This window comes from Microtus ochrogaster, unplaced genomic scaffold, assembly GCF_000317375.1.
Source record: "Microtus ochrogaster isolate Prairie Vole_2 unplaced genomic scaffold, MicOch1.0 UNK1, whole genome shotgun sequence".
Taxonomy (NCBI): Eukaryota; Metazoa; Chordata; class Mammalia; order Rodentia; family Cricetidae; genus Microtus; species Microtus ochrogaster.
This window is the reverse complement of record NW_004949099.1, coordinates 35424629-35434074: the sequence shown is the minus strand read 5'-3', so window position 1 is coordinate 35434074 and position 9446 is coordinate 35424629. Positions and strand designations below refer to the sequence as shown.

At 47.2% G+C, this 9446-nt stretch overlaps 1 protein-coding gene across 1 annotated transcript in view; it reads left to right on the top strand.

Moving 5' to 3' along the window:
- The first annotated feature begins 408 nt into the window (after nucleotides 1-408).
- Nucleotides 409-9446, top strand: part of Mical3 (microtubule associated monooxygenase, calponin and LIM domain containing 3) — a 197566-nt gene continuing 188528 nt past the window's right edge. Inside the window, exon 1 of the mRNA XM_026788025.1 lies at nucleotides 409-853. The gene's annotated coding sequence lies outside the window, so the exon portion shown is untranslated. The remainder of the gene's footprint in view (nucleotides 854-9446) is intronic.

The following is a 9446-nucleotide window of genomic DNA, read 5'->3' as shown; positions in this document are numbered from 1 at the left end:
CTCACCACCATTGTGGACATAACAGTAACAACAACTCAGTTTGATAAGCTTTTCCTAAGACACCTTTGTGTCTTTCATGTTACAGCTCGGAGAGGTCAAGTGACCCACCGGCTCATCATCATCCTTCACTTGGTCCCTTCTCTGGTTCCCCCAGCTCATCCGCAGCAGTTCCCGCTGGGGGTTCTGTTTCCAAGAGCGAGCCTAGCAAACATTCTGCTTTGTGTACAGGATCCTCTGGGGAACGAAGTGTTGGGTAGTGCTGGAATTTTTAATCCTTAAGATGCTCCTACGTGTGCTGACTGGGGAGGGAGAAGAGAAGAAAAAAGACAGCAGCGGCGGTGTGGTTTGGATTTGAGTCTAAAGAATGGGTTATCTGGGACTTTATTTCATTTGGGTCACTTGAGGCTCAACCGATGCCCAGGAGAGAGGCCAACGCGTCATTGCTTATCCGTTACCTTTTCTCTACAGCCTTCCTCAGCCACCAGGGCAGGCGCCTGCTCCTGGTTACCGTGGCAACCGCGAGGAGCCCTAGCCAGTTTCGCTACTGCGCTGACTTCTGCAGCCTTAGCAGAGATGCAGCGGTGAGAACCGACAGACAGTGATAGACCCCGGATTCTTTATTCCTTTATCACTGCTCTGAACCCCGAGCGAACGAGGGAAGACACAAGGATGAAAGAAGTGTGCCTTGGGGCCTCCGGATGAAGAACCTTTGCTGGGATTCTAGCTGGAAGGTGAAGCGGCCACTCTTAGGATGCATGCAGCCACGACAGCAGCACCTGTGTCCTGAGGACCAGCCAACCTGGGGAGGCAAGCTCTCACCGGCGAGGCAGATGCGGATGTGAAGCCCTAGTCCGTAAGTACCATCACATCTCCCCCTGGGTGAGCAAATCCCTTAAAGGAAAAGGTTTTGTGTCTTGACGCCTAAAAAAAAAAAAAAAAAAAAAACCAAAACCAAACCAAAACAACAACAACAACAAAAAACCCCCACATCTTTCGATTGTTTATGCCTTTCCGACATATACGAGATTCTTGGAACAAATCTGTCTGCTTTTAAACTCGTTGCTCTCTTAACCAGTGGCAGCTACACCTCAGGGTCTGTGTCTCCTTTACTGCACAACGCCCCACCGGCAGACACCAAGCACCATAAGCACACGCCCCAAAGGCTGAGAAACAGAGCACTCAGTTTCTCAGCCAATACCGTCCCGTTTTCTTTATGCTCTTCTCCCCCACCCCAATCAAAGAAATAACATCCTTAGGCAAGCCGGTGGTATGCCAGATGTCAGAGGACTGCCCCGGGATCCCCACGACACCGTGTCCTTTCTGCGAGTTCAATGTGAATCCATTAGCTCATCCACAGGCAACAATTGTTACACTCAGAGGGACATTTATTTCCGTCCAGTAGAGGGCGCCGGCGCTCGCCTCCACAGCTGGGTAAACAGGCCAGAGATGCCATCCCCACACGCGTAGGCATGCACGTGCCCCTGGCTGCGGAGGACCCGTTTGCAAGTCAGCCTCTGTGGATCGTTAACAAAGAGATGGTTATGTTGGTTCCCCTCTGGAAGTCAAGGAAAGGACAAACGAACTTCCGGGGCACGGCATTCGTTTTAGAAGCGAATGAGCGTGTTTCCAGGGCAAAGGATTTTTCTGTGTATCCATCATTGTCCTCTGCTTCCCCGTCCACCCCTCCTCCCCCAGCCCCCAATCCTTTCTTACAGCCCCAGCGCTGTGATGAAGTGTTTACAATTTACCGTGTTGGGAAAGACAGGTAAAAGAAAGAGAAAGGGAGACCTAGGTGGAATGAACGGTAAACCGACGGCTGCGCTGCTGGCACCTGCAGTAGTCTGCGATGGGTGCATGTTGGAATACCTAGGGTCTCCTGTCCCAGACATTCTGACTTAGATCCCAAAGCACCGAGGTTGCCCGCCACCGTTCCAATCGGGATGACGTATTTCCAGGTGACCTCGGTACTGGTTCAGTCTCTCAAATGTGCTTCTTACTGCGGCTGGACGGCGGGGGTGTACATATTATTATTGTCATGTGTAACTAGCGACTGTGTGGAAGAGAGCTGGCAGCGCCCTTGACTGCCCGGAGCTGCTGAAAGGTGAAATGGATGTTTCAAACGAGGGAGGACACGGCTATTTCAGAATGCGCTCCTTCTCTGAAGAATATGTTTTGACCCATGTTTCAGACTAAGGGGAAAAGGAAGTGTGGGCCTCTGTGGGGCTATGGAGGGAAAACTGACAGGGTCTGTAGAAATGGATTCCACGTCTGTGTGCTTATCGGAGTCACACCCGCAAGCGCCCCCACTCCCCAACTGCAAGGAGAATGGCTACTGGAAAGCAGGGGTGCGGGGTGGGGGGTGGCATGGTTATTTAGGGGTAGCTCCAGCACTTGGGAGGTGGAAGCAAGAGGACCATGGGTTGAAGGCCATCCTCAGCTACATAGCAAGTTTGAAGCCAGCCTGGGCTACATTAGACCTTGAAGAAAGAAGAGAGAGTGAAAAAGAGAGAGAGAGAGAGAAAGGCAGGCATCCGGTAGCTATTTGAACCAAGGAAAAAGCGAATAAAATGACCTAGAAATTATAGTCTTAATCCTTTTCAAAATTGGACTCATTATGGCTTTAAATCCCTCTTACACCTAAGGGAAATCTTAAAAATGTACTTTTCCCCAGAATTGGAACACCAGGGTAACAAACACTCTTCACAAACACTCTTGCAGGCCAGGGAGCAAAAAGCTGCTTCTAAACTTTGCATTCTAAAGCTAGCTCATGAATATTCATAAGTCATAAATGCTGGGAAGCAGGTGGGAGGCAGAAACAACTCAGCAAGTTCCCCGGAGCCTGCAGTGCTCACTCAATTAGGTAAGGCCTCAGACTCTGGGCCTGAAAGGTCAGAATTGTAAGTAGCCTACAAAGCCAGGCCACCAAGGTGGTACCTGCCTTTAAACCCAGCTCTTGGGAAGTAGTGGAGGAAAGACCAGGGGCCCTTCTCCACTACATATTGGGATCTAGGCCAGCCTAGGCTAGCTAAGAGTCTCAGAAGCCAAAAACTAAACAAACAAACAACAACAACAACAAAAAGTGTGGCCAGCTGCTAGTAGTTTCCCATCACAACTTTCTAAGGCTTCTCATTGATTTTGATTAGCTTGAGGAAGGGTTAACGTCTTCACGGGGGCGTCGGGTGCAAATGACAGGCCTGCCTATTCTGAAAGCCTGGCCTCTGTCATTCACATCATAGACTGGGAAGAGAATTAAGTAGTCACATAAAGAGCACCCACCCACCCATCCACCCGACTGGGATCACAAGGCCTCCTGTGCCAGGCTGGGGGACGGGCAGGAGGATACCCACACAGAATAGCCACAGCTCTCCCACACACTGTACCAGACCACTTTGTCACCACATTCCCAGCTAGTGACCTGGACAAACATCTCCTTGTGCTTATTTACCAAGCAACCCCAAACAGTTCCAACCAACTCCATCCTTCCCTTTACTTATTGCACTTTACTTTACTTTAATTTACTTTACTCTTACACACACACACAGAGAGAGAGAGAGAGAGAGAGAGAGAGAGAGAGAGAGAGAGAGAGAGAGAGAGAGATTATGTTGCCTCCCAATGGAGTTGCCCTGCTCTCTGAAGACTGCTTCCACTTAACCTGGGCTTCCTACAGGGTTGCCCCAGCATAGGGAGCTGTGGGCATCCTTTACCTGGGCAGTTCTTAGCCTCCCTCACTGACCCCGGGCTCTCCTGACAAGTTCTGCAAAACAGGAGGCTCAGGGTGGCTTCTGCTACCCAGCCCCAATAACCCTTTCTGACTGGTCATCGCAGAGCTGACCCACCTCGGAAGGTAGGGGCCAACACTACAAAGGCTGCCTGTTGACTTGATGGCTAAGAACTACTCCCTGAAAATGACGGCATACTCCCCAGTTCAGGAGGAAGAGTCCAGTAACCTGACTCCATGCACGCCCCAGCTCACCCTCAGAAGGAGCTGCCTAAACTCAAAGGAGGAGGCCTCAGGAGACACGGGTGCTTTGTTAAGATCCAAGACCTCTGTGTGATTTCATTGGGATTTATCAACTGCGGGAACCGGGCAGGACAGAAACCTCAGACAATATTTTAGCAAACTGGATCGGGACTCACCAGTGGACTGGGAAATCAGTTTGGTGGGTCACAACCAGTATTTTAAAAAGAAAAGTTATCCAAGCGTGCCACATATATGGAGGGGAAATTTTATTGCCTGAAAATGTTGTGCATCGGTTTTGTAGATATGTGTGTCTGTTGTGTGCTGAGTCATGAAGCGCTTGTTTTACTTATTCTTGGAGTTAGGGACCAAGTCCAGACCCAGCCCATGCTAAGCCACACCTCCAGGCATCAAGATTCAGTTCTTTGTGTGGGTCACAGTTGAGCAACCCTTATGCTCACTCCCCTGCAGTGAACGTTGAAGGAAGCTGGTCTGAACCACAATAAAATAGTAAGGAGTCAAATCCCAGGAGAGCTCACAAAAGCATAGAATTAAATACATTTTTGGATAGCTTTAGTGCTAGAAATTGAACCCAGGGCCTTGTGCATGCTAGGCAAGCATCCTACCACTGAGCACAGGCTGACTTGGGCCTTTTGGAAGCCCAGTTCTGAGAGGCCTTGGTCCTGTGTGTGCTGATGTGAGAGCCGAGCTGTAAGTGCTCCAAGCCCTGCTGTGCTCTACTCTTTGTGTGGAAGAACTGAGAATTCAAAACGAAAAAAATTCACGTTCAAAACCAGGGCTTTGAATGTGCTAAGCATGGGTTCTATACTGAGCAACTCTTAGGCTGGAGCATACTTTTCGTAACGCATTTTGAATAATGCAAAAAGGAAAATCGAAACATTTCTCTATGTTTTGACATTTTCATGACATTGTCTTTATTTAGGGAGGGGTGCACAGTGTTTGTGAAGAGGTCAGAGGGCAACATTAGGAGTTAGTTCTCTCCTTCCACTGTGTGGGTCTTAAGGATTGAAGTCAGGTTGCTAGGTTTGGGAGCAAGCACCTTTACCCACTGAGCCATCTTGCTGGCCCCATTTCAATATTGGTTTTTCGAGACAGGGCTGTCCTAAAACTTGCTTTGTAGACCAGGCTGGCCTCAAACTCACAGAGATCCACCTGCCTCTGTCTCCCCAGTGCTAAGATTAAAGGTGTGCGCCACCACCACGCAGCTAATATTTTTATTTTTATTATAATTCTATGTGGATCTACTCACTGTATGCTCTGTTTATCGGACATCCCACAAAATGATCAAATTTTAGTGAAAGAAAACATTAGCAATTGCCTAGGGTTAAAGCTTTAGAGAATTTCATGATAAAAAGGCATAAGAAGACTTTGTTAAGAGATTAGAATTGCTCTTTTTTGTTTGTGTGTGTTTTTAGCAGGGTTTTCCTACATAGCCCTGGTTGTTCTGGAACTCTTTATGTAGACCAGGCTAGCCCCAAACTCACAGGGATCTTCCTGCTTCTGTTTCCAGAGTGCTGATTAAGAGTTCTTAAAAACCATTAACAGGAAGTTGAAGTAGGAATATTGCCTCAAGTTTGAGACCAGCCAGGTTACAGACTAAAATTCTATCTCCCAAACAAAAAGATAATATTAAAATAAAATTTAAAAAAACCTTAACACATAATACTATAGATATTTCGGGGTAATACTCTCTCATCTGCTCTGGGCTGCTCTCTGCACTGCTCCAGTCTGGAGGAATACAACATGATATTACCTGAGAAAAGCCTGGGACACATCCAGAGACAATATTTCAAAAAAAAAAAAATAACGTCAAAGCCGAAGCTGGGTGATTGATGGCTCATATGTGGAACACCAGTCCTTGGAAAGCTGATGTAGGAGAATTGCTCTGGGTTAAAGACAATGTGAGCCAAGTAATGAGTTCAAGTTCAGGGCCAGCCTGGGCTACAGAGAAAGACACCTTGTCTCAAAAAAAGGGGGGGTGGGCAACAGAGGGAGTGGACCTCAGTGGTTAGAGACTTTGCTTAGGAATACCTGAGGACCTAGGTTCCATAAGAAACATGTGTGTGTGTGTGTGTGTGTGTGTGTGTGTGTGTGTGTGTGTGTGTAGAGCATTTTAAGTAAGTCATACCTCAAGGTTAAGGCAATGACCAGAGCTCTGGGAGAGCCTGTCCTGTAAATCCTAACACGGGTAGCAGTATAATCAAATGAGAAAGGCAGAAAGAGGAAGGAGGTGGAACAAAATAAAAGCTACCTGAGAAACCATTCTCTTTTTCCAGGTTTTCCAGTCTTGGCACCAAGTTCCCAGGCTCTGCTTAACCTATGCCTTGCTATGCAAACTCAGCTGAGCCTCAGACAGGACATCTCTGTGCCCTCTATTTTTTATTTTAATGTGCAAAGTAGCAGGCTTCCTTGTGCCATTTTCACACGTACTTAGTTTGGTGCACCTCTCTCCTGCACCCCTGCCCAGCCCTCTTTCCCTTGTGTGCCTCATTTTCATCATCCCAAGGGGATGGATAACCTGGCTCTACTCCTCGAAAGGCAGGCAGTGGAGGTTTTGAGTGAGTGAGTCTTTAGGCTAGCCCTGTGACACACACACACACACACACACACACACACGCACACGCACACATACACGCGCGCGCACACACACACAGCTAAGGGCACCTGAATTTCCTGGTAGACATTCCATGGACTAGACACTGAGAAATATCCAGGTTTTAAAACCTGATATGGGACCAATGAGCTGATTGATTCATTGGGTAGAGGCACCTGTTACTAAGCCTTACAACTGAGTTTGATTTCTGGGACCCACTTGGTGGAATCTTGACTCATAGGCAACAGGAAGTCAACTGACAGTCACACTGAGGGAAACTTGAGCAAAAGAGACCTCAAAGCCCGCCTCCACAGTGACACACTTCCTCCAACAAGGCCACACCTCCTAATAGTGCCACTCCCTTTGGGGGCCATTGTCTTTCAAACCACCGCAATATCTTAGGCCACATGCTTATATATGCTGCACTTGAAGCAGTCCTGGACAGCTCCAAGAAGGGAGCATTGCTGTTGACGTTTTTTGTTTTTTTTTTTTTGTTTAGAGTCATTGCAATCCTGACATAATAGCATGGGTTGGGTTTTTATTTGGAATACAGGGAGGTGAGCATTTAAACTCATCTCGGTTGTGTAACAAACCGTCACTCCCATCATGCTTTCGTACCAAAACTTGGGTTCAAATTGTGACCATGATACTCATTAGTTGCGTGACCTTGGAAAAAATACATGGATGTCTCTGTAGTTCAGTTACCTTATAGTACTTTATAAGCAAATAGGGGTGGTAATGGCATAGATGAGGTTATAAGGGGTGGAGCTTATGGAGCAATGGTTGGGGGGTGAGCAAACACAGAAGTAGACTCAGGCTGACTCTTGGAAGGGTGAGGAAAGTTAGAGAGAGGCTGTGAATTAGCCCACGGAAAGGTGGTTCCCAGGTACCACCAGGAAGGATGAGAACCAGGCAGGTGGGGAAGGGATCTAAAAGTGACTAGCTCTCTTTCTCGGCGTGTTCTTGGTTGGGAGAACTTGCCCTGGTGTATCAGGCTTTTTCTTTTAGGCCACCAACCAGCTCTTAAATCATGACGTGGAAACTTCTTATTAGTTGTGAATGCTTGGCCTTACCTTAGCTCTTATTTTAATGTTTCTCTTTATGTTTTCCCTTGAGGCCTTTTACCTTTCTTTCTGTCTGTCTTACTTTCCTGCCGTCTCTATGTCTGGCTGGCGTCTGCCTGACTGGCTAGCTGGGCCTGGGCAGCGCCCATCCTTTCTGCCCGGTTCTCTCTTTTCTTGCTCCTCTCAAGCCTAGATTTCTCCCCCTACTATTCCCTTTGTCCGCCAGCCACGTCTGCTCCTCTCCTATCTAGCTATTGGTCGTTTTGCTTTTTATTAGACTAATCAGGTGTCTCAGGCAGGCAAGGTGAAACAGCAACACATCTTTACATAATTAAACAAATGTAGCAGAAACAAATGTGGCACACCTTTACACAATTAAAGCAATATTCCACAGCATAAACAAATGTAACATAACTTTACATAATTAAAGCAATATTCCACAGCATAAACAAATGTAACATAACTTTACACAATTAAATGTTTCACAGCACCCTGATCTTTCTCATTCCTCTGTGGCTCTCTGCTTCCCACTCACAGTCTAGGAAGGGAGGTCAGAGTGCCTTTAGTCAGGCTTCCTGCCACTGGCTCATAATTGGAACAACAGGGCCTTGAACTCAGTGTCACCTTGCTGCCTTCAAGTCCTGTTCCTGGGTATGGTGGATGCAGGGCGGGCAACCCCACAAATGTCGAGCATGAAGCCAATGGCACCAAGTGTCCCAGCCTAGTAGTCAAAAGTGCATGGCCTTGGGATCCCCTAGGTCCCTGGATCATGATTCAGCACACATAAAAGATATTGGGACAGCACCCTCGGGTGAACTGGCAAGGAGATCCAGAAGGAAGAGCTTTGCAGGGAGGGTCTAGCCTCATTTTTCCCTGGTGCCCCAGCAGGCCTGGGGCTGAAGGTGACTCTGTATGGTGTCCATTTAGTGACCAACTGTGTGGACGCTTGAGCTTGGGTAGAGCCCCTGCTTTTGTCCTAATTTTTTTTCTTAATTAACTTCTTGTCATTGTATTATGCTACCCGTTTTTACAATGCTAGGGTAGAACCTATAGTATCTTTTAAACCCCAAGTTAATCTTTTTTATTGTTTATTTATTTAGTTTATGTGTATATGTGTTTATTCTTCTGTGCCATGGTGTACGAGAGGAAGTCACAGGACAACGTGTGTGAGTTGGCTCTCTCCTTTCACCATGTGGATCCTGGAAATTGAACTCGGGTGCCCAAACTTGGTGACAAGTGCCAGGCCTAGAGTCAGAAGTGGTGACTGGCGTTGGCTGTGCTGATGTGCTGTCCTGTGTGTGCTTTCCTCGGCGCTTTCCCAGTCAGGGTTCTGTCTTCAGAGAAGCAAGGGACGCCTGGCTCTTGAAGCGGACGCACGTTCATATTATTTATAAGATATTTAAATAGTTTTGAAGTTATTTCCTCTCACTTCCTAATAAGTTTTTCAGGAAAATTATATGTCTCACCAGACCTGCTCTAAGTATGGAACAGCAAAAGGAAAAAGCGTTTGGACAGACTCTGAGGTTCTCACATCTATTACCAATTGTCTTCATTCTGTCAGTTGGCTTCATTTTCCAAAAGATTTATTGATTATTTTCTGTGTCTGGGTGCTTTGCTCATGTGGATGTTCATGCACCACAATGCAAGTCTGGTGTCTGCTGAGGCCAGAAGAGGTGTTGGGTCCCCAGAACTGGAGTTACAGAGGGTAGTGAACTGCCACATTGGGTCTGGGAATCGAACCTGGGTCCTCTGGAAGAGCAACCAGTGCTCTTAACTGCTTAACTGTATATGTTCTTTTAGACCAGCAGTA